Source organism: Triturus cristatus, chromosome 4_2, assembly GCF_964204655.1.
Source record: "Triturus cristatus chromosome 4_2, aTriCri1.1, whole genome shotgun sequence".
Lineage (NCBI taxonomy): Eukaryota > Metazoa > Chordata > Amphibia > Caudata > Salamandridae > Triturus > Triturus cristatus.
The window spans coordinates 456,387,819-456,412,983 of NC_140586.1; positions in this window are offsets into that span (position 1 = coordinate 456,387,819).

Sequence of the window (25,165 nt, forward strand, 5' to 3'; positions counted from 1 at the left end):
GGCTATTTACAGTGCACAAGTAACATGTATGGAGCTATGTGAAGAAGAACATATTGCATGGCTACTATCTGATGTGTGTAGCATTGATCAGGATATATGTTGAGTTGGGGGAGAACATGGCGGCCGGCTAGGAGCTCAGGCCGCGAGCTCCGCCGAGTGAGACGCGCAGACAAAATGCAACCGACTCTTGCGGCTTTTGGTAACTAAGGATTCCCTGGGAAAAGGCTGAGAATCTCTCACCTCCATGGCGGAGGGTGTCTTGAGCTCGATTCCGGGTAAAACGCCGGGAATCGGGACTCCGGTGTACGCGGCGTTTGGAGATCGGCAGTATGGAGGCAAATACTGAAGTGGAGGTGGGACCTGGACGGAGGTCGCGTCCCAGCCTTCCGAGAGCGCCTGGAAAGGTGGGAGACGTCTGGGCAGCTGCCATGGAGGGATTGCAATGGTGGAAGAGAGCAACATTAAAAGTGAGTTTTAGAGGCCCCCCCAAGCAGCTCCACATGCAGTCTGCAGGCATATATCGGGATTTCATGCACCAGCATTAGCCAAGTACAAGCTCGGAAGAGGAATGACATTAACATTAACGGGGGAAGCAAAGAAAATATAGGCAAAGGAAGTATTAAACAGACTGTATGTATGAATTCAGTTAAGAGGAGAGGATGGGGCAAGCGAGGGGGTCTGTCTGCCTCTAATTCCGTGGTAGATTCATCGCAGAGAGACTTACCGGACTAAATTGTAGTAACACCCCAAATGCAGGACTCTTCTAAAAAGGGGAAGACAAAATTAAGAGATCCTGAAATGAAAGATATCACAGAAAGCAGTGCTTAAGATATACGCTATGCATTAAGGAATAGGAGTTTGGAACAGCCCCCTATAGATGACGACGCAGCTTTTTCATCATTGACAGAGATAGAGAGAGAACAAGAACAAGAGCAAGCAACGTCTTTGAAAGATAACACAGTAAAATATATTAACAAAAAACAAAGGGGCCAAAGAACAAAGGGTGGCATCGTGGGCGTTGGTCTCAGCCAGAGCCGCTAAAACTGCTACAAAAAAGAGCAGATAAAAAAACGAATGACATTTAAAAGTTACTCCTTCTCTTCGCTCCTTTTTCAAGGTGCAGGAGAAATTAACATCTAATAACGGATTATTGAAAGAAGGGAGTGTCAATAGAGGGTCCCCAGCTACACAAAAGGGAATGTCCTCCCCCATTTTAACAATAATGGAAACCCCCAATCGGTTCCAAGTCCTTATGTCAAAAGACCCTGTGGGTGAAAATGGCTTAGAAGTAGAGGAGGTACGAGATAGTGAAGACAATTCACATCAAAATATGCCAAATAAGGATCTGGGTTCGGAAACATCTGCGCAGGCTGAAATCGGTGACTTGATGGGGTCACTTTTCAAAGATATGAAGCTGAGCTTCGCAAAGTCCGAAAAAAATCAAGAGAAGAAACAGGCAACTTGTGAAGCTCTGGAGTCCAAGGTCAATGCCTTAGTAGACCGGGTAGTTGCTATAGAAAACACACTGGAGCAGACCAGGGAAGAGGTGAAAATTTGCCAAAATGACATTAATAAATTAAGCTCAATTGAAAAAGAACTTAGGGATAAAGTTGAGACTTTGGAAAACAACTCAAGGCGGAATAATTTAAGACTGCTCAACATTCCAGAAGGCTCAGAAGGGCAGAATATAAAGAGCTTCATAGTTAAAATGTGAAAAGAATTCACCCCAGAGCTAGATGAAAAAACCTTAGATGAAGATATCCAAAGGGTACATAGGGACCCTTTTAGGCCGAATAAAGTAAGGAAAAATCAGCGGAGAATACTTCTTAATTTTAAAACTTACACTTTAAAAGAAAGTATTCTAAATAAGGCTTTAAAAATAGGCACCCTCTCCAAAGAGGGCTACAACTATAAATTTCGCTCTGACATCTCTAGGGCAACTTCGGATAGACAGTAGGCCCTGGGGAACTATATGCATGACTTGACGGCAGAAGGGGCAATGGTTCAAATGAAATTCCCAGCCCCTTTGAGATCATATGGAATAATCAGACATATAACATCAGGGAGCTGAAAGAAGAGGAGCTATTCCACTGCAAGAGCCAAAGACAATATAATAAATTCTCACAACAGTGGAACTCAAATAGGACAATGAGGTTTGTCCAATGACAGTAGGGAGGGTTCTCCAGGGTGGGGTTAGAGGTGCAGGTTTTGGGTGGGGAGCATTTGGGAAAAAAACAAAAAAAATGTGTCCGATATGTAAGACTTATGGTAATCATGGTCATGGTAAAATGTAGAATAAACAATACTTTACTAAGATAGGCGAGCTAAAAATCACAACTTGGAATGTAAATGGGCTTAGAATAAAGAGAAGGAGACAAAAAATCTTTGAATATCTTAAACCAATAAAGAGCGACATTATAATATTGCAAGAAACCTACCTCCTTAAAGCAGAGTGGTTTGAAATTATAAAACACGAAAAATGGGTTGGAAATAGTGTTTGCACAAATCAATCTTGTTGGATCAAGGGAGTGGCAGTAATTGTTAAAAAATCATCGAAAATAACAATTCTAGAGGAATGTGCCGATTCAAAAGGCAGATGGGCTTTTGTAAAGATCAAATTGGGAGATAGCTCTTTCTCTGTGGTTGGGTATTATGGCCCTAACACAGATGACCCCATACCGATTCTATCCCTATATGCTCAGTTAATTACAACATCCGCACCAATTATCCTAGGTGGTGATTTTAATACATTACTAGATCCTAAAAATGACAGACATCCGCCTGGCAGAGCCTCAAATCTCCCTAAAATGAGAGAATGGCAGAATAGACTAAAAGTGGATCTGGGGTTGGTTGATATCTGGAAGACCAAAGGGGATCAAAGTAACAGATACACCTATAGGAAAAATACATATGTTCATGCCTCTAGAATTGACTTATTTTCAATAGATAAATTATTGAGTAAAAATGTGAAGAAAGTGTCCCACGTTCCTGCACATCTCTCCGACCACTCTTTAGTCCAGATGGCCATAAGTCATAACCTTTTGCAGGGCGAGACAAAGTGGACACTAGACTGCACTCTTTTGCTAGATCAACAATTTACCGGAATACTGAGAGACGCAACAGTGAATTATTTGAAAGATAATATTCATGGAGAAACATCCAGCCATGTAGCTTGGGATGCTTACAAAGCCGTGATTAGAGGGGTTTTGATTTGTCTAGCAGCAAGCAGGAATAAGGAGAAAAGGCACAAAATCGGTCAGTTAGAGGCTGACATATTAGATAAACAGGTGAGATGTGAAGCTGCAACCTCGGAGGAAGAACAAAAAAGAGCAATGGAAGAAATCTTAAAAAAGAAATATGATCTGACACTCTATTTGGAGGATAGGGTAAAGAAGGGGTGGGAGGCCAGTTGCCTGTCAAATTATGAGTACGGGGAAAACAGCGGAAAGCTCCTAGCATGGAAGCTTAAAACTGACTCGAATAGAAATAAAACTATGGCAGTTTACAAGGGCAGAGACGGGGGAAAAGTAGAAGATAGGTCTGGCATAGAAGAAGCCTTCGTAGACTTCTTTCAGTCATTGTACGAGGAAGACCTATCACCCTTAGGTTTAATAGTGGATGTCTACTTAAGAGACTCACAAATTCCCAAGTTGGATGTAGACTCTTGCGAATCACTAAACACAGCAATTACTATAGAAGAGGTTATGAAAGTGATTGAAACATTGAAAAAAGGAAAGGCTGCTGGCCCAGAAGCTATCCCAAATGCGCTTTACTTATCCTTAAAAGAATCCCTGGCCCCTATATTAGTGGACCTTTTCAATATTATCTACTTAGAAGGCTCTTCGCTTCCAAAATCATGGCATGAAGCAACCATTAGTTTGATTTTAAAACCCGGTAAAGATCCCCTTAAATGTGAGTCATACAGGCCCATATCCCTTTTGAACAACGACTATAAAATCTTTACGCAGATTTTAGCAACAAGACTTGGAACCATATCAGATAAGCTTATCAATAATGACCAAAAAGGCTTAATCAGAGGGAGACAACTACACAATCTCACTCACCAACTTATCGAAGCTATCGATATTGCCACCCAGGAAAAGTCCCCACTTGCAGTCCTCACCTTCGATGCTGCAAAAGCATTCGACCGTGTGAATTGGTCATTTTTGCAGGCGGCCCTTTCTCATTACAGCCTAGGGTATAATTTCTCTAGCGCTATAGCGAACATATATTCAGCTCCTGTAGCAAAATTACTTATTAATGGTAGTCTATCGAAAGGATTCCAGATCAAAAGAGGTACGAGACAGGAATGCCCACTTCCCCCCACCTATTTAACACTTTAAGTGCGCCCGTCAGCCAATGGCCGTCACAAGCACTACCCCGGTAGTGCTGCGCATGTCCTTTGGCCGACGCGGCCCCACCCACTCAATGGAACGCCCCGCAATTCCGACGCGGTTAAGGCGTTAACCTATACATAGAAGCTCTAGCTAAAATCAAATATTTGGGGATAGAAGTCCTAAAAAACATCGACGAGATCGGGCAAGTAAATTTGAATTTAAAGGTAAAAGAAATGAGGAAGCTATTAAGATCACGGAGCTATCTTTCTCTTACTTTCTTGGGGAGAGCCAATGTTATCAAAATGGCGATTCTGCCTAAGCTTACCTTCTTATTTAATGCTATTCCTCTGGAGTTTAAGCCCCAATGAATAAGAAAGATTCAAAGTGAAATTAATGCTTTTATTTGGGCCTCCAAAGGAGTAAGGATAGCCTGGAAAAAGCTTTGCCAGAAGGAAAACCGTGGGGGTATAGCCAGCCCAGATCTTATGGCGTACTACAGAGCCTTTCATTTCAAGAACATCAGAAGTCTTCTTAGAACACACCAATCTTATTCTTCCTATTGGAAAGCATCAGATGACTATGACTACTGTCTTTATAAGTTTGGCCACCCGAAATATTTTAAAATAGTCAAATTAAAGGTATTGGGAGCAGCGTACAAACTATGGTATGAGATAAGAAGAGTATGGAAGATTCCGTACTACAGCCCCTTAGCACCAATATGGAGCTCACCCGGAACACCTGAATGCCTAAAAGACTTCCTAGCAGGCCCATTAAAAAAAGCAGGTATAATGAAATGGGGAGAACTTTTTGAGTCCGGTAATTCAAAGAACTGGGACCTACAATCAGAAAGAACCAACGGGGAAATCTCTAGGTTTAAATATTATCAGCTGGCTAGCTGGTCAAAAAAACAAGAGACAAACCCTGAACACATCGGAAAATTGGAAGAAGAAATACAAAAAGATCCAGCCCGAAACATAATATCGAAATGGTACTGGTACCTGACCCAGAAAAATTATGATGAATTCACCATGCCAGGCTCAAGACTTGCAACAACAATGGCAAGTATCCTCCATCTTTTTATGGCACATTACAGTTTCTGCAACCCTTAGGAAAAACCATCTCTTTACTTTACACAGGTCCTATTGGGCGCCTGAAAAATTATCCAAAATGAATAACCAGGTGGTGAAAATGTGTCCAAAATGCGGTGAGCCAAAGGCGCACGATATTCACATGTTCCACCCGTGTGATCATCTTGATACTTATTGGAATGAAATTGGTAAGATCATTGATAAAGCTCTAGAAACAAACATTAAGGTAAGCACCTTTACTGTTATTTTTGGCATTCTGGACACTAATGAACCTATTATTGTTTTAAATAAAAACCAGAAATACTTATTGTTTATTTTAATTTTATTAGCTCAACGCAAAGTGTACATAAATTGGATTCTTCCATCTCCTCCTAAGGTAGCAGGCTGGCTTTGTTCAGTAGACAAGGTCATGAAATTGGTTAAATCTAGAGGGAAAAGTAAACAAACTAAGTATTGGGAACTTTGGGACAAGAATTTTGTGGCAGGGTAGGAAGGGATGTCCAATGATTCCAAACAATGCGATCTAACAAATTTGAGGGATTCATCATGGTGGACTCATGATGGATAAACTCAAAGAATTTGAAGGTTCTTAAGACATGGTCTACCTTGTTATTCAAGGGTGGCCCCTACTCCACTCAATACAAGGTGACCTTGTTTGCCATAACCATGAAATTCGCATAAATGAGGGGAAAGAAACGGATATATATTGAGTTGAGAAGGCTCCAGCTAATCAATGCCTTGCGGAGTCTGGTCTGTCAAATTATTATGTTCACGTAGCCATCAAAATGAGGCACCCTTGCACCATGTATCAAGGAAGGATGGTTTGGTACTTTGTATGCACCCTGTGCACCTGATACATTATTTGGCTGATATTATCCATAAACACTGCACCATGGCATACATATGTCAATCATAAGGGCATGTCAACCTTGCTATATGATACATGTCCAAAGTGCAGACAATACCAGACATTTGTGAATGCAATATACTGTGCTTTATATGTTCATAGTGCATATGTTCTATATTCACAGAGCCATGTACCATGTTTCGACTGAGGTGGAGTCCTTCAGGGATCCCAATCCTACCAGTAAATGTGTCACCTAAATGTTGTCTGTGCTCTGTAAGGAATGTGAGTATACTCTGATATTGGTTGCATTGACATGTATAAGTGCTAAAAGATCTTTTCCTAATATGTAGAATAACAAAAGAAGTAGAACAAAATTGATTGTGCAATAGACAGGGACAAATGTCAATGTGAATTATTTGCCAATGCCTACAGGCCCACACGATGATTGGCTTAGATTCTGATGTGGTAAGGTTTGGCCAGCTATGGTATGGAAGCTTTTGGCACCTGTACCATCACCAGCCCCAAGACCAACAGATAGTCATAAGTTCAAAAGTCTGTCACCAATACTATGGACAGAAAGTAACAAAATGTCCCCCAATTTATGTGACAGAAAAGTTGCATGAGATAAGCTGAAATTTCCAAGAGAAAAAGACACAGTATGTTTGTTCAAGTCCAAATTTGAACAGGTCACAGGTGTTTTTGGGAGTGTAACACACATCTCAGATAATACTACCAATAGTCAATAAAACACATGTATGGGAAACTACACACAGTGAACATTGTAAAGGCCTTCCTTTTGTGTGTTCACATCATACCATGGCCATACATGCAGTATACGTTTCTCATACGTATCACAATTGGCACAGTGTGAATGATTGAAGACACGTTCAGACATTTTAGTCATTCAAACAGCTAAATATTTCAAATCCATATATGTACCAGTAGTAAGGCGACTAGCCAAAGTTTGATATCCAATAAGTAAGTTTTCCTGTTTTCAGTTTCTATTTTTGGTAAATTCTGGTGGGGTTTTTTTGGTAGGGATTTTCAGTGTTTTTCAGTGATTTCAATACCTCCAAAAACAAGGGTTATCAGTGGTCACACCAGGAGCGGATCATGCAGGTAAGAGCAATGGGGCCTGTTTGGGGGGGGATTTGACAGACAACCACGAGGGAAAATTCAATAAATAATTAATTTTCCCTCTTCATCATCTGTCAAAGCCCCCATCCGACCCCACCGCTCTTACCTGCAAAGGCTGCCGCTGGGTTACACAATTTTGTGCCATTAAAAACAAAGGAACCAGTGTTTTTTTGATGTTTATGGAATGTTTTACTTTCATTATTGCTTGCTTTCTGCACTGATAGTGCATGGTATATATAGACAGTGTATATACAGTGTATATGAGGTCCAAATCCATTTCTACAAAATCAAACTTATTGCAGTACACCATACAATACATCTTCAGTGAGACTTTGGACATGCCCACTCACTCTTTTCTTCCAATTTAAACTTTTATCTGTGAAAAGGCCCTCTCAACATTGGCACATGAGCATAGCAATGTCAAAATAGCCAGTACACAATTTGCTAAATCTGGCCACTGACATTGCTTTCCATGCCAATACTGGTGCACCTGAAGATTGTGATTGATTCTTTGGGATAGGTTCTGCAACATATGCATTAAACTTGGCGCATATGTCCTCAGAGTTATTGAACTGGACAAAAATGAAGCAGTACTTTTTCAAAATCCTGAGCAAATTCCCCTTTACAAATGGATCTAAAACCTGAACAGAGTACCACAGTGAGGATTCGTTGTATTCAAATGCCATGGTTGGTGAAGGGACATTTCTATGCATCATTGCAAGCCATCTCTCATGCATTGTAGAATTTCATGAATTGCTCTATAACATTTCTTTGCTTACCAAGTGGCAAGAATTCTAACATGGGACATGTTGCAGTGCCAAAGTCACTAGATAATACTAAAACTAAATGTGCAGCATAATTTGCCTTTTCTTTCCATATAAATAAATTATTCCAGCCTGCCGGTTCAGTCATCCCTTGGAGCACATTTACAGTAGTCCTGAACATAATAATTTGATATTACTTAGTATGACACTTGGTTTAACAATATTCTTAAATAGCAATACCTTATAAAAGAAAAAAGGAGATAGGGGTTAGGTCTGCCTGTGCTAGTTTCTTGAGTAACACCTCCTTTGTCATCAAATTTAAAGACATATGATTAATTCCATACCTGTTTTTATGGTTGGACATTTTTCTGCAGATGGAGTTTGATCTTCCTCACCTCTGTAAAATGCATTTGTCAATGCACTACACAGGTAAACCTACGTGACTACAGCATGCAAATTTAGCTTGCTCTATAGAAAACAAAATAAATTAGAGTGGTAAGAAGTATGTAGGTTTTCAAAAGAGCCATCAACCAGGAAAAAGTCAGGGTTTTGAAGCACTCTGTGTCGCATAAGTCTCCTAGTAGTACAAGAGCAAAGATAAATAATATACACATCAACTAAGAGCATGTGTGTGCAATGTTTTTATTAAGCAAGGGAAGTGTTGCTTAGATCCTGAATATTGGCCTACACATATTTCACAAAAGGTCCTGCTTTCCTACATTTATGCCCTGGTGTGTTTTTTTCTCATAATCATTGTCAGTAGACATTGAAAACAGTTATACAATTTTCTTTTGAGGTAATTGAAAAGCCATTTGCTTTGTGTCGCTGAAAGTGAATGTGTTTTGCAGTCTGTTTTATGTTGAGCCAATATGAAAATGAAAAACTGTGTACACTCTAGAAAGTAATTGTTGTATTTATCAGAATTTTGGGAAGCTGACAAGAAGCACATTTACAACTTTGCTTATGCATACTGAGAGCTGCAGTTGAACGCTGCATAAGGGTTGCCCTGATTAGACAAAGCGCAAGTTCCCATTTGGGCCGAAAAAAGTGTTTTCTACTTGGGTCACCAGGGGCCTAGATAAGGGACCAGACAATCAGAAAAACTATCTTAAAGACTCCCTCACCACTTTAAAATACATTTGCCGACACACTGCAGAGGTAATCATACATGAATCCAGCATGCACATTTAGCTTACTCCATAGAAAACAGAAGAAGTTAGGGTGGGAAGAAGTATGTAGAATTTCAAAAGTGCCATCAACTATGAAAAGTCAGTGTTTTGAAGCACACTGTCTGGCACAAGTCTCCAGGTAGTCCAGAAGCAAATAAACTGATACACAAATCAACTGACAGCTAGTGCTTGCAATGTTTTTATTAAGCAAGACAAGTGTGGGGTAGATTCCGAAGACTGACCTACACATACTTCACAGAGTTTCTTGCTTTTCCTACATTTGTGCCCTGGTGTAGTTTATTTCTCATAATTGTTGTCAGTTGACATTGAAAACAGTAATGACATTTTCTTTTGAGGTAATTCGGAAGCCATTTGCTTTGCTTCTCTGGAACTGAATGTGTTTTGCAGTCTCTTTTATCTTGAAACAATTTGAAAGTGAAAAATGTTAAACACTATGGAAAGTAATTGTATTTATCAGATTCTTGGGAAATTGACAAGAAAAACATTGACAACTTTGCTAATGCTTACTGAGATCTGTAGTTGAGCGCATTTGATTTGCCCTGCTTAGCCAAAGCACAAGTACCCTTGGGGCCAATAAAATTAATTTGAGCTTTGGTCTCCATGCACCTAGATAAGGGAAATTCGAAACAACCATCTTAAAGACTTTGATAGAGACAGGCAGATGTTGCAGGAGTCAGTTGTCAGCAGGTATTCTTTTTCAAATCACTGCATTATTCTAGTCATACACTCTATCTTTGCCAGGTTTCTGCTTCTGTTCTCAGAATATTTTCATCTTTCTAACCCCTGTCTTTGTCTAGTGTGGAATTTTACTGCAGTTACAATGTCTAACCCTACATACACCCTTGAGTAACACCTACAACTGACAATGTCCAAGTGTGCAATCTTTACTTATATAAAATTAGTCATTGTTACCTGATAGTACAATGACTCAGTGGATATCTATGTCTGCTGCAGTGATTAAAATGTAGCAGAGCTCACAGGTTTGAATAACAGCATGGCCTGAAGAGACTTATGGCCATGTATATCAAAAAGGCGATTTTTACCGAATCGCTATATGGTAATCGCAAACTGTCATGTATCAAATAATTCGCTATAAAATACTGATTCTGTAAAATTTGCATTCGCAAATACAGATTCCCAATTTGCAATTCTCAAATAGCGAATTCGCGAATAAAGAATTGCAAAATTGTGAGTCTACTAATCCGATGCAGAATGATGACCTCGCAACCAGGAAGTGAGGTTTCCCATGCTGTTCTTGAGTGCAGGAGGCTGAGAGCAGGAGCACAACCCTCAGGAGAACATCTAGAGTGCAGAGCTAGGCACAAATACCCAGCATGGCATCCCAGGAGAAGGCAAAGGAGGCTGTAGGACACAAGAGAAAAATAAAACTCAGTGAAAAAGAATTGGAGGACCTGATTTAGGAAATGAAAAACATATTTGGCAGTCTATTGCTGGAAAATAACTCTGTGTTAACATGGTATTCTCAACACGACGGCACCATGCGATAGTCCCATGATAACGCTTCAAATGACCACGTTAAAAGTAACGCGATACCGCAAAAATGTGAAACAAGAACGCGAAAAATGCTGCGATGCTCCAAATCGCGACAGTTCGCGCCCGCAGTGACGTCATGCGTCGCGCGATCACGTCTTTTTTCTCGAGATCATGCACCGCGAGACAACTCAAAACAAGATGGCCGCGCCCGCAAGCAACCACATGGGTAAGTTGGCGACCCGCAACCATGCAGAAAATCTCGCGAACATGCCGGAAAAAAACTTCTGCATCTTCGCGATATTTCCGCTTGTTTGCGATAATTTTAAACATTTTCGCGATAATTTGTGAAAGTTAATTTTGCATATTCCGCCCACCCCTAATTGACATGCAGTCTGCATGTAAACTGCGCCAATGCAGACACATGCATGGAACACACAGTGAAACCGTATCTCCCCTTCACATTTCAAAGGGACAAGCAACCCCTCCTGCACACAGACGTGTCATGCCCATGATCAATCAATTATGACAGCGTGGATGAATGAAGGGGCAGTGACTCCTGCTTACGCACAGGTTGCCCATGTTGTGGGACTTGAGTCACAGCGGGCATCCCTGCATCATAGTGGTACATAACTGACCCCAAAAGGAGCCCTGTTGCCACCTGTAGGTCACAAATGGCATCCATAATGGAATGATCTTAGGCACATGTCAAACGCCAAAGAGTGGGATACCCTAATAACTGTGACACACAGAACTGGCAGTTTGAATACGTGACACCCTAAACAGCCTCTCTGCACAGAGGTTACACACCCATCATCCAGGAACAAATCATGAAATCATTAGCAAAACATGTCGCAATCACACTTGTCTGAGGGATGTGCCTGTACAGATGAGTGACATGCACTTAGGGAATGTAATTTTGGAATGCATTTATATGCATATGCTGTGCCTGTGGTTATGTTGTACTGTCCCATGATTGCCAAGGACTGTTACAACGTGACGTGCTCATCTGAAGAAATTTGCAATGATGTTGTCCCTGCGGGCTATTCCTGCTGTGGCTGCAGTGGGGTGTGGTCCACCTGCCTCATCTTCATCATCATCGTCCAGTGCTTCTGGAACTGGTATCCATGGTGCCTTGCTGTGTACATATATGTTGTGCCACACACAACATGCAACGATCACACAATGTCTGGGCTGTACAGGAGCCTTCCACCTGTGAAGTCCAGGCACCTGAAACGTGACTTCAACACGCCAAATGTGCATTCCACGATGCCCCTGGTGCGGTTGTGGGCCGCATTGTACTGCCTCTGTGCCTGTGTGTTCGGTGCTCGAAGGGGTGTCATCATCCAAGTGCAGAGTGCATATCCTTGGTCACCTGTGACAGTGCAGAGAGACATGAGTCAATAGTTGGTTCTGCATGATGTGTTGGCAGGCTCACTGGTTCATTGGTGTGTGATATGTGTGACTTTGTGATTCCTGTTTGACATGTACTGCTTGTTGCAAATGAATGGCATCAATGTGTATTACGTAGCCTCACTGCTGCTCCTCCTGCCCCAAGCCTATTCGCTAGTGTGCGCAGCTCGGTTGCATCAATTACAGCCCTATGGCACACCATTGTCATGCCCGTCTGCGCATGTCCACACGCCTAACAACGACACAGTGATGTTGTGCGCTGAAGGTGTGCGGCCCCGTGTGTGTAGACCTATGGTAAAGACAGGGCGGACACAGATGTAGAGTTCATGCCTGGCTAAACTCGCCCTGTGGTTGAGGGTAGACCTTTGGCTTATGCTGCGGAAATAGCAACGCACACAACAGTTGGCATGTATGATCCTGGACCCCGGGCGGGCTTGCGCACCCTCATATACCTCTCGGCCGATGCTGCACTCTGTGGGCATGCTACATAGCAACATTGCACATTGTGTGATGGGTGGTGCAGATGGTACACCAGAAACACACGCATCAGTTAACTTTTTGTCAAGGCCTAAACTCAACCTCGCCCAAAGCCAAGTGTAGAATGACCACACCCCTACGCCATACTGTCGTACGCTGGTCCACTCACTTACGCTCACAGGGGGGTCCGACACAGCCACATGTCCCAGGTCTACTTCACTGCATGAGGTAACAAGGTTGCACACGCTGTACACAGCACAATGTAATGTGGTATGGCCCGGGGCCCTCATGCATACATAATGACCACACGGGCACACTGAGATAATTTGTGGAACTGGCTAAGTGCACGTGCCCCCGGCACCTTTTATTGCCAGGGTCACACATCCAGTGACGCCTGTGCTGGATGGGTGTTGGGTAGTGTAAGCCACCCCTCAGGGGTTGGTTGGTGCTGGCAACAACTACAACAGTGATCAGACAATCAGAAGTTCAAAATTCAAACAGCAAGGGTCCATGACTTGAGCTGCACAGAGTTAGTGGCCCTGGATGCACTGCAGCCGGCACAGGCACACCCGCAAGGGACGGTGACTTGCGGTGCACTGAGATACGGCCACGAGAGCTGAGTGGGTACTCATTGATATCCAAGGAGAATGTCGCGGAGTGTTATGGGGGACAGTGGAAGGTGTCCATCCAGGGCATGATGCAGTGAGCAGAAGCAAGCAGAAACAGGCATTATGGAGGAGTTGAATGCTACAGTCTCCTTTTTCCCACCATGTCAGTATCAGCTACATGATGAAGACAACCCCCAGGCCATAGACTCAGATGCCAAAAAAGTTTAATGGGAGAGTGTCCATGACTCCCGTGGCACAGAGTCACTGGCACCAGAGCTGGAAAGGGATGCAGGCTGCAATGAGGCCTGTAAAATGATATAACCTCTCCAATGAACAAATCAAGACTCCGTTCCAATTGTGTGTCCTACTCGACTGCAGTGTGTGCCGGAGGCAGCGGTCAGCATGGGGCAATGGCTGTGCAGACACCTCCTCCTGGATCTCTAACACACCGCGTTGAAATGGCATGTGGAGAAGATTCCTGGTTGACGGAGTTGTAGGCACCAGAGCTGAGTGGGTGTGCACCCTGTGACGATGCCTTATCCTGCCTGGGATGGACTGGATTGGATTTGTCTGTGGCCTGCTGGTCCGGTGTTTGGGCCTAAGGCAGAAGTCCGCAAGGGCCCACAGACATGTGTGGTCGGAATGCTATGCACAGAGTTGGTGGCACCACAACGAAGGAGTATAGGGATTTAAACGATGCCATAAATATGTACTCTGCCATTGTGTAATCAAGACTCAGTTCCAAATGTGTAACCTACTTGTCCGCTGTGTATGCCGGTGGAGTGCGTCAATGAGAAAGGAGTTCTGCGGGCCTTGCTCGCGGAGGCCGCATTGGTCTGAGGAGGTTGCCAAGCTCACGGACCTCTGGCTTGGAGCTAGCACAGGCACGTGGTGGGCACTCTGGAGACACGAGTGTTGGCAGGTGAGCAGTGAGGCCTGGATGCGCAGGGGCGGACAAAACTGGTTCGGGGACCAGCGGCCTGCGCTGTGGCAGGCTCACATGATTGCAGGCACCGCCGCACATGGTGTTGGCCTCATGGCGGGATGAGAGGCGCCGCCCTGGCAGACACGTTGGCCATTACAGAAGAGAACCACGCCCAGGGCTCCATGCTTTTTATTCACATCCCTACGCTAGCCTGGCATACGCCGGGCAAGCACACTCTGCACACGCTTACAGGGGGGACATAACAAGCTAAATTTCCATGATCTTCCCCACTGGATGGGGTGACATGGTTGCATCCACTGTCCACAACACTACCAACACCAGCATTATGTGTCAACATGGATATGTCTGTGGTCTGCATACTGCAGTCTGTCCAGCACATCCACGCCATACTTGGCAATGTGTGCATTCTCATTCATGGGTCACTTGCCTCCTTCGCGCATGCCTGGTTGCCACCTACCTCCACATTCCGCTGGTGTGTGGCTGATGTGCCATCACATTGGTGGCTCACGTACATGGCTAGCCCAGGTTGCCACAGTTGTGCTGTCTTGTGTGGTGGGTGGGCATGTTGTTTGGCATGTTGTATGTTGGTTTGTAACGTATGCATTGACAGAGTTGTGAGTTGCATGATTGTGGATTGGCCGTGTGTGGTGTGTTCATTTGGTACTTACCAACGAGCACTGCATTTCTGTAGGTGCCATCCTGGAAGCACCGGTTGATGATGGACTGACGGAAGATGTAGGAAACATGCACACTGCCTGGGTATTTGTATTTGGCATTTATAGAGCGCAACACTCATCCCAAGGGATATCACTGCGCTATTATACCAGAGAAGCTGCTGCTGACGAATGCCAAGACAATTAGGAGTTAGGGAAGAGGTGGGTTTTTTAATTCTTTCGAAACTGGAGATAGTTTGTGGTATGTCTCAGGTTAGTGGGAAGTTCGTTCCACCTTTTTGCTGCTAGGTAGGAAAAAGAGCGACCCCCTGTTCTGACTTTAAAAATACGTTTAGTTTTAGCCAGAGCTGAATGACAGGAGCGTAAGTTCCTATTGGGTATGTAAAATTCAATTTTTCCTTGAAGAATCGTGGGGCCGGTCTTGTGTAGGGTCCTATGGGCATGGCTAAGTAATTTAAAAACAGCCCTCTGACGCACCGGGAGCCAATGAAGTTTTTTTAAGCATTCCGATGCCGAGTCTCGACTACCTTTATTGCAGATCAGTTTAGCCGCCAGATTTTGCAAAACCTGTAGGCGGGAGAATAGATGTTCGTTCATCCCTACAAACAGTGCATTGCCATAATCCAGGCGACTAACCAATAGAGCCTGTGTAACTGAACGTCTGCAGTCCAAGGGTATCCAAGGAAAAACCCTTGCGAGAAGTTTTAGTATGGCAAAGCCCTTGCCAAAAAGGGATCGGACATGGTCCTTCATAGACAAAGCATCGTCCATGATGATTCCTAGGTTTCTGGCATGTTGTTTTGGAGTGGGGGCCAATCCCAATAGAGGTGGCCACCATGTGTCATCCAACAAACCTTTGGCGCCACCAAACAGAAGAATCTCTGTTTTGCCTGCATTTAATTTTAGGCAATGGTCATGCATCCATCGTGCCATTTCCGAGAGACAGTCGTGTAACTTAGCTTTACATACCTCTTGTCCCTCATCCATAGTCACCATCAACTGCGTGTCATCCACGTAAGAGCAGATGCCAATACCCCACTTCCTTCCAATGTCCGCGAGAGATGATATATAGACATTAAAAAGGGTGGGGCTCAATGAGGCGCCTTGTGGAACCCCGCAGCAGATGGGATGGGGCCTAGAATGGAACTGACCCATGTGTACTGCCTGGGTACGATTGCTCAAGACGGAGTGTATCCAATTCAACGCCGTAGATTGGACTCCTTTACTCTGAAGTATGTTCAGCAGGTACTTATGTGATACCGTGTCAAACGCCGCTGACAGATCGAGCAGTATCAGAGCCACCGCTCCACCTTGATCGGTGGAGGATCTGACACTGTCCGATACTGCCAGCAGCGTTGCCTCGGTGCTGTTATTGACTCTGAAGCCAGTCTGGGAGCTGTCTAGAAGAGAGTTACTTTCTAGATATCTAGTCAGCTGTACATTGACCAATTTCTCTAGAGCCTTAGAAAGATAAGGAAGCTGAGAAATCGGTCTATAGTTCTCAGGATTGAGAATATCAGAACCAGCTTTTTTTAAAAGGGGAGTCACAGAGGCGTGCTTCCAGACATCAGGAAAGGTAACGGTAATTGGTGACTTGTTAAAGAGTCGGGTGATCAGGGGGAAAGTGTAGACGCAATTTCTGCGAACACAAAATGAGGACAAGGGTCCGACGGTGATCCTGATTTGACTGTATTTAGGACTACCAAAACCTCATCTTCTGAAAATGGTTCAAAACTGGATAGGCGGGGTGTATTTCCTGTATCTGGTAGGGTCATGGATGTTTCTGATGACATCATGATTTTAGATAAGTTATCTGAATTATTGTGAGTAGATTGAGGAATGAAAGAGGAGTATATTTTCTTAATTTTATCAGAAAAGAAGACACTGATACGCTCACAGGCGTCTATCGAGGGAGTGAGTGTTTGTGAAGTGCTAGGTGGTTTACTGAGCTCCTTCACAATCCTGAACAGCTCTTTCGCTGAATTACTGTTTTGTTGGATACGCTGGGTAAAGTAATCCTTTTTTGACTTTTTAATGGCAAGAATGTACTGATTTCGTTTGTGAACATAGATTAATCTCAATTCGCTGTCTTTGGATTGTCTCCATAAGTGTTCAGCTTTTTTACATTCCTTTTTAAGGTTTTTTAGATGAGGGGTATACCATTTCTCTGTTGGAGATTTTTTTCTGAATTCCCGCATCAGGGCTAGTTTATTTAATGTTTGTAGTATTCCAGCGTCCAATAGGGCAATGTCGTCGTGAACAGAGGAATCCTCCGATGGGTTGACATTGACCACTTGAAAGTGTTCCTCAAATCTGGATTTATTAATTAGTCTCCAAGCTCGTTTAGAAATATAAGAAACAACTTTAGATTTTAAAGGTTTACCAAGAAGGCCCAGTGTAAAGGAAATGAGGGAATGGGTAGTTGGCGACGACATTGGTGAGGAGTCCCTGGTGGTCCACTATTGCTTGCACATTGATGGAATGTGTGTGCTTTCTGTTGCGGTAATTGTGTACAGTGTCAGCAGGGGGCACAAGTAGGCCATGTGTGCAGTCAATTGCCCCCAACACGTGCGGGAATCCAGCTATGGCGTAGAATCCTTGCTTGGTCCCCAGCTGTTCCTGCGCCGTGTGGGGGAATTATGGGTACTGGGTTACCAAGATGATGATGGCATCCAGGACAGGTTGGAGGAACTTGGATAGGGCTGGCTGTGAGACCCCTATGACTCTGGAGGTTGTTGGTTGGAATGTCCCAGAGGCCAACAGGTGCAGCACAGCCAGCAGCTTTGTCTGTGCAGGGATGTTTGTTGTCCGCTGTGTTGGTACTGTCTTAGCCTGGGGGCAATGATGTTCAAGATGCGGAGGATGGTTGTCCTTTTGAGCCTGTAGTGGGCAATGATATACTCTGGTGTTAAGTCTGTGAAGCTGGTGCATTTACTGAAGGTCCACTGTCTTTGTCTGCGCTGCCTCTGTGGTGGTCCGGGGGGGGGGGGGGCAGTCCTGGGGGTGTTGACGGTGGGTGTTGTGGCCCTGTTGGGGGTCCGAGCTACATGATGAGTAGCTCCATGGCATATGTTGTTCTTCAGGTGTGGATCTGGGCTGAGCTCCCTTCATGCTGCAGGTTGTCGTCCAGCTTTGCACCAGGTCAGAGCAGGTGTAAATTTCCTGCTGCTAACGCGCCTTATTGCCTGTTTTGGGATCTTATCGCAGAGGTGGCTGGTCGTTGAGAATGTTGAGGTGTGTAGTTGTCACAGCTTTTTGCTCGGGAATGCCTACTCTGCATCTCATTAGCGATAGTTGCCGGGGTCATCTGTGGCGATGTTGTTTGCGGATGCTATCGCAGGTGAACTGGTGGTATGGGCTGTTAACACCAGCTTGTGAAGGGTGCAATACATTTATCGTGACTTTGGCTGTGATAAAGTGCCGTTAACTCGGCAAAAGATCCTTGAGAATATGCCCATAATACGGTAGTAGTTCTGTTACATTCACAGATACCCCTGCACCACATGGAGATGACACAACAACAGATGAGCCAGAGTAGGCCCAAGAACAGGCAGATGAAGAAGAGACAGTCACCACAATGCCAACAACACCTGCACCAAGAACACACAAGTACACTGTGACTCCACTACAGGAGTTTGAGGTTGAAGGTGCAGACACCCAGGAAGAACTGAAGTCGAAGTTGAGGCTAGATGAGATGAGCAGGCACATACTTAAATTGACCAGCCCCTCTTGCAGCATCACACCACCAATCGCAGGAGATGCAGAGCAAGAGCACACGGTACTGCTGAGGAAGGAGAGGGCTCCTCTGTCTTTGGTGGGCTGGAGGGCACCATGATGAAGTTGCAGCACCAGCAATTGAAAAACATGCGGTCAATGCAAATTCAGCTGGGGTGTCTGAAGAACAGCATGGTGGACATCAAGAACAGCATCAGGGAGCTGGCCAACACAGTGGCCGAGGGCCATAGGACAAATGCTGAAAGCCTCAGGAACAATAGAGAAGCCGTTAGAAACCTCTGTAACACCATGCAGAGGGAGCATACCACCAAACACAGACCATGTCACCACCTATTAGGCGGTTGGATGGTTACGTCAAGGCAATAAACCATCTGAGTAATGCCACAGCTGTCCTGTCCAGACACACTGTGGCCATGCAAGTGGAAATGGCTCACTGCAGTTCTGATGTAGCCAGGGGAGTGGTGCAGGTCACCACTGCTGTATAACAGGTACAGACAGCTGCATTAGCTGGGGCAAGTATACTGGGTGCAGGAGACAGTGAGGAGGCCTCCAGCCTCAGCAGCATCACTGTCACGGTGACTGAGACCAGGCAGCAGAGTTCGAGGCAAGGTACGCCATCCAAGGCCTCATCAAGGGAGGCCAGTGCACACTCTGACCGTTCCAGTGCTGTGTGTGCCCGTAAAAAGTAGTTAGCGATGTGACCAAGGCATGCCAATGGGAGAGGTAACCTGTCACATGTGATGCTCAGTGCAGAATGTTGAGCATTTTTATTTTAAATCCTATGTGGTCCTCCTAATTTACACACATGTAAGATGATGACGGCTGTCTGCATACAGTTTACCTGAGATTAAGATGAATAAAACACAATAGCATATAAGTCATGACATCCATTGTCTCATCATTACTCATTCAAAAAAGGTTCTGTGTTATTTCGTCACGTCTCTGTCTTCCATCTGCTGCCCTTGCACCATCTGCTGCTCTGCAAGGTTGACGTAGTTCATCCTCTTCATCAAACTCAGAATCTTTCAGGTCCAATGGTATGATATTGGTTGTAGCAAGGTTGTGCAACATGGTACAAGTGGCCACAATATTGCAACATATCGCCAGACTATACTGCAGTGCACTTCCACTTTTGTGTAGGCATCAGAAACTACTCTTCAGTAGGCCGAAGTTTCGCTCAATCACATTGTGTGTCGACTTATGCGCAGCATTGTATTTCCTTGCATTTTGAGTTGCAGGATTCAGGTATAGAGTGAGTATGAAGGAGTGCACAGTATTCAAGCGCGGGTCGTCTCTTCACTGAGACAGCTGTGCGCTATATAAAATCACCTAACAATAACAATATACTATGTCACCCACAGGGCAAAAGGCAATAAATAAATCACTGTACTGTTTCACCATACCCAGAGAGTTTACCAGACTGTGCTACATGCATTTACCTAGCATGTATCCTTCGCCAAATTCACCCCCAAGGAGACGTGTGAATATACCACTGTGTCTGAATATGAATGAATTGTGAGTACTGCCAGGGAATTTTGCCACTGTCAGTTATTATATGTGAGGAATTACTTATGACCTGGATGTTCATTGAATGAAAGGATTTCCTGTTCCTGAACATGTACTGATTACCTGAAGGGAGACAAATAGCTATGTGTGTACCATCAATGTGACCAATAACATGGGGAAATTGGGCTATATGGAAGAAATTGAATTTGGTCTACTACAATTACTGTGGTGTAGTGGGCAATTTAATGTACTGGTGTATTCATTTGACCCTTGCATGCAAGAAGGCATTGAAAAAGCACAAAGCGCATTTGGGGGACCCCTCCTGCTGATGCCATCCCCCCTGGTACCTCCCTGAAGCTAGTAGGTGCAGTGAACATAGGACCTGCACAAGTGTGAGAATGGCATTGGTCCTGCGAGTCTGATGCTGCAGTAGTGGATGAAGGACAGCTATCAGGTCAAGTATTGAAGTGGCGTCTAATCTATATTTGTCATGGATTTCTTCCTCTGTGTGAGGGTTAGGCACACTCTGAAAATGCGTTCTTTTCTCCACCTCCTTCTCTGTGCTGCTGCTTGAATCCTCATCCTGTATGACGTACAGCGCTGCCATTGTGAAACATTCTGAGGTCCTCTGGGCCTGTTTAAATAGTTTGCACCTGGTTACCTCCTGATTGGAACAGGTGGTAATTTGCACATGCAAAATTGCGACTTTTGTATCATTTGCAATTTGCGAATGGTTCATACATTGGTCTGCGGTTACCAATTTGCAAATTCACAATTTGAGATTAGTAACATTGGTATTCGCAAAATAAGGATTCACTTTCATTGTGATTACATAGTTTGCGAATGAGAACCCTTTCATACATTGGGAAAGGCCATTTTGTGTTCGCAACAGCCAATTTTTGCAATTCGCACGGTTTGCGAACGCAAAATGGTTTCATACATCTGGCCCTTACATCCTTCTTATGTAGACAAAAGTAGGGCGATATGTGTGAAAGTAGTCGTGCTGTCTTCACTCTGATAGTCTAACCTAGTGGAAGTTTACATTGTATACAAGACGTGCTAATGCACAGATTTAGGGTCTCATATAAAAAATTATATTTAGCCATTCCTAAATAGCAACAAATACTGAATCCCAAATGAGTAATCTCTAAATATGATTTACGTACCTTCACTTTCAACAAACAGTGATTCATAAGGATTCAAAAGTTTTAAATACAGAACTTTACAGCACTGCAAACTGCAAATTCGAGGGAATCGTAGAAAGCCTCACACCAACAGCGAATGATGACCTCACCCATTTCGGGAAGTACATTTAATTTCAGCAGAAAGAGAAGTTAGAAGTTAGAAGAATAGAAAACACCATGTCCAGCCAGGAGCCACAAGAGGGAGCTGACAGGAAGAGAAAGTGCAAATCTTGCGACCAAACGCTGTAAATCCTTGTGGAGGAGTGTGTTTCAGGATACAGGAAGCTGTTTAGAAAATATTAAATTTCTGTGTTAAAGTAACAACAAACAAATTTGTACCAGGATACAGCAAAGGCTAAATGCTGTGGGTATCTCCAAAAGCTCTGTGGAAGAAATCAGGAAGAGACAATGTGCCCTGCGTTCCCACACCAAGAAGAAGGTAGCATCAGGTGGCAATGGGTCGCAGCCAGATAGCTTTTATTTCTTTTCTTTCGCAAAATTAAGAAATTGCTCATTATTTGGCACAAGATACAGTTTTAGGAACTACACCATTAGTGACTGTACATGAACAAAACCCTATTTAGCTATGCAAACCTGTTGAGGCTAGTTTGCGACTCAATAGATTTACATTATCAGGCCCTTCAGGGCCCTCTTTAGAACATCTTCTCTTAAATACATCGGGGCTTATTTACAAGCCCCTTGCGCGGCCGGTGCGTCACTTTTTCCCATATTAAAAGTGGCGCAAAAGTGGCGCAAGGGGCTTGTAAATCTGCCCCATCCTGTTTACCTCAACTTATTTATGAGGTGTGTTAGAATGTTCGATTTTGCAAACTACAACAGAAATGTCCTACCCTCGTCTGAATCTACCCATCTAACAACTTTTACTTTTTGGCATGAATCTGCTACACTTGAAGGGATAATGTCATTGTGTGTCATTTTCAAAGTTCATAGCAGGGATCCGTGTCTTCAGCAATTTCTGACAGTGTATGTGCTGCAAATACTATATGGTTGCAATCCTTAACTGAGCATGTGCTAAACGCGACCAGTACACGTTTTTTTCTGATTTGAGCTGTGGGTATGTAATATCTTCCACCCTGTCCTCCACTGCGCTTAACAAGGATGCAATTCTCAAGGCAATATGTGTTTTCGTTGCATCTCTACTAACTGGATGCAGCCCCAGCGTTGCCAAATCTAATGTAAACTCCCAGTAATATTGACAGTCCGTATGGATTGCTAGGCAACCTGACATCCCTTAGTGCAGTTTAAAGACAACTTCCAAAGCGAGATTGTTTTTGAAGTACAGCAGTTTAAACCTCCTTCTCTAACCAGTAAACTGCGTGGTATAAATATTTACATTCTCCCGTTGCAGGTTTTTTGGAAATTATATGACTGACTCTGTTCTTGTGTGACTAGCCTTGCTCTGAGCGTCTGAATGATTAGAATGTAAAAACCTTAGCTTTGTAAAAGTATATCCTGTATGTTTTGAGCTCAACCCTTTTTGATCTAACAGCAGTTATAAGATATATCCCCTTAGGCTATAGGATAATATATATAATATATGGCCATGTGTGTCAGGATCAGTTAAGTATCCATTATTAATGTATAAGCAGCAACTGAGATAGTGTGAGACACGTTTTAGCTGAAGCAGTTTAAAGATTAGCATGTGTGTTGTATATTTTGAAAAGACAAAATCAAAAGAGGTTAAATTTGGCAGAATGGTTGTTGCACCCTTTCTTCATTCTTTCTCCAGCACAATTTATCAGTTGTTTGAACCCAAGCATTTTTTAAATTCGACTTTTATTCAAAGAAAACTATTTTCACATTTCATAAAAATATTATAGGATATTCCCTGAAATTTAAAAAGTAAGTCTGAAAAATGAATGGTGGGACTATCCAGAGGATACATCATTAGGACAAATTATCGCTCCTTGAGCCACTATGCAAAAAGGATCTCTCTTGTTTGCATTACCTGCTGTCTAAATTCGCATTACAGAAACACATTCCACTAAATGTTTTGTAATATCAAAATGCAAGCACATAATTACGGAAGTTGTAGATTCTAAAAGGAGACCCGTCATTTTTATGATGACATGACACTGCACAAATAATTGCCTTTGTACTTGATCAAATGCCATGGAGAAAGCAGCTGGGCAGAATCTGGGGCTGCCCTCTACTCTTGGGTCGTGGATATGTAGCCACAGACTGCTGACATAGTGGGCAGGTCGTGGCCCACATTTGCAAGGATAGCCAGGGTGCATTTGTACACACCCTTTGAGTGGGATTTGGACTCCACTGGCAATTTCATGGGTGACCACCCTGCGTCCTGGCATAGGTGAGTGGGGGCTGAGAAGACAACTTACAGACAGGTGTTCATTTCTTTCAGGGGTGAAAAGTGTAGGTGGGAAACCTTGTTTCAGGTATGCAGAGAAAATATTTTGATCAAGGGACAATTTGACAATTTGCAGAATAGGAGTGGTTGCCTCACTGGCCTTGTGGAGAATTCTGACCCGTGCGGTATCGTATGAGAAAGTTGAACATCTGTTGTTGGAAATGTTAAGAAGAATTTAATGTGAAAACTAGATACTGGGGGATCACTTATTGCTATAAATGTAGGTTCAGATTAATGATTTTATAATGTCCATGTTAACTTTTGCCTGTGGCATAACCCAAAATATAGTTTTATATGTAAAGAGATTTTTCATAAAGGATCCCTTTCGTAATGTTTGCCATCTATCAAGTACTGTTCATGTACTAAATAAGGGCTCCGTAATATTCTCCGCTTTTTCTACACCCAGACACTTATATGTCTCTGCCCTTTGCAAGAACCAAGAAAAAGGTCACAGAGCATCTAACTGTAGCTCCTTTTGGCTTATTGCTTGTGAAGGCAACTTTGCATCATGCCGACCTCTTGCGAATGCAACTTTGCATCATGCTGACCTCTTGTGAATGCAACTTTGCATCATGCTGACCTCTTGTGAAGGCAACTTTGCATCATGCTGACCTCTTGCGAAGGCAACTTTGCATTATGCTGACATCTTGCGAAGGCAACTTTGCATCATGCTGACCTCTTGCGACTGCAACTTTGCATCATGCTGACCTCTTGCGAAGGGAACTTTTGCATCATGCTGACCTCTTGTGAATGCAACTTTGCATCATGCTGACCTCTTGCGAAGGCAACTTTGCATCATGCTGACCTCTTGCAAAGGCAACTTTGCATCATGCTGACCTCTTGCGACTGCAACTTTGCATCATGCTGACCTCTTGCGAAGGGATCTTTGCATCATGCTGTCCTCTTACGAAGGGAACTTTGCATCATGCTGACTTTCTATGGCCAAATAGGATATCTGCATGGCTGAAAGGTAGCGAGGGGTTAGCTGGATGCAACTGTTATATTTACAGGTTTCCACACTACAGGATTTTAGCCCTTACTGCCTTCCGTAGGTGATGATTGAGACCCGCTGGATGAGCTTCCCCCTGCCCCATGTTCCATGAGTAAACCAAGCAGAGACTAAAACTGAGCCAGGAGCTTAATATCCAGTGCATGTTCTTTCTTGAGACTGCTCATGCATGTTCATCACAGGTGTTAAGAGATATTGACTGACTGGCTGACCTGGATATACCCCGTAATGCTCCAGGAATGCCGCCAATCCAGTGTGTCCTAATCACAGTCACCAAAAGCCATGGTGCAAGGGTGTCTGCGTTGCATGCAGGATGTTTTTGTGCAGAAAAGGGCAGTTTCCTGCACAAAAAAACAATAGCTAGAAGCAT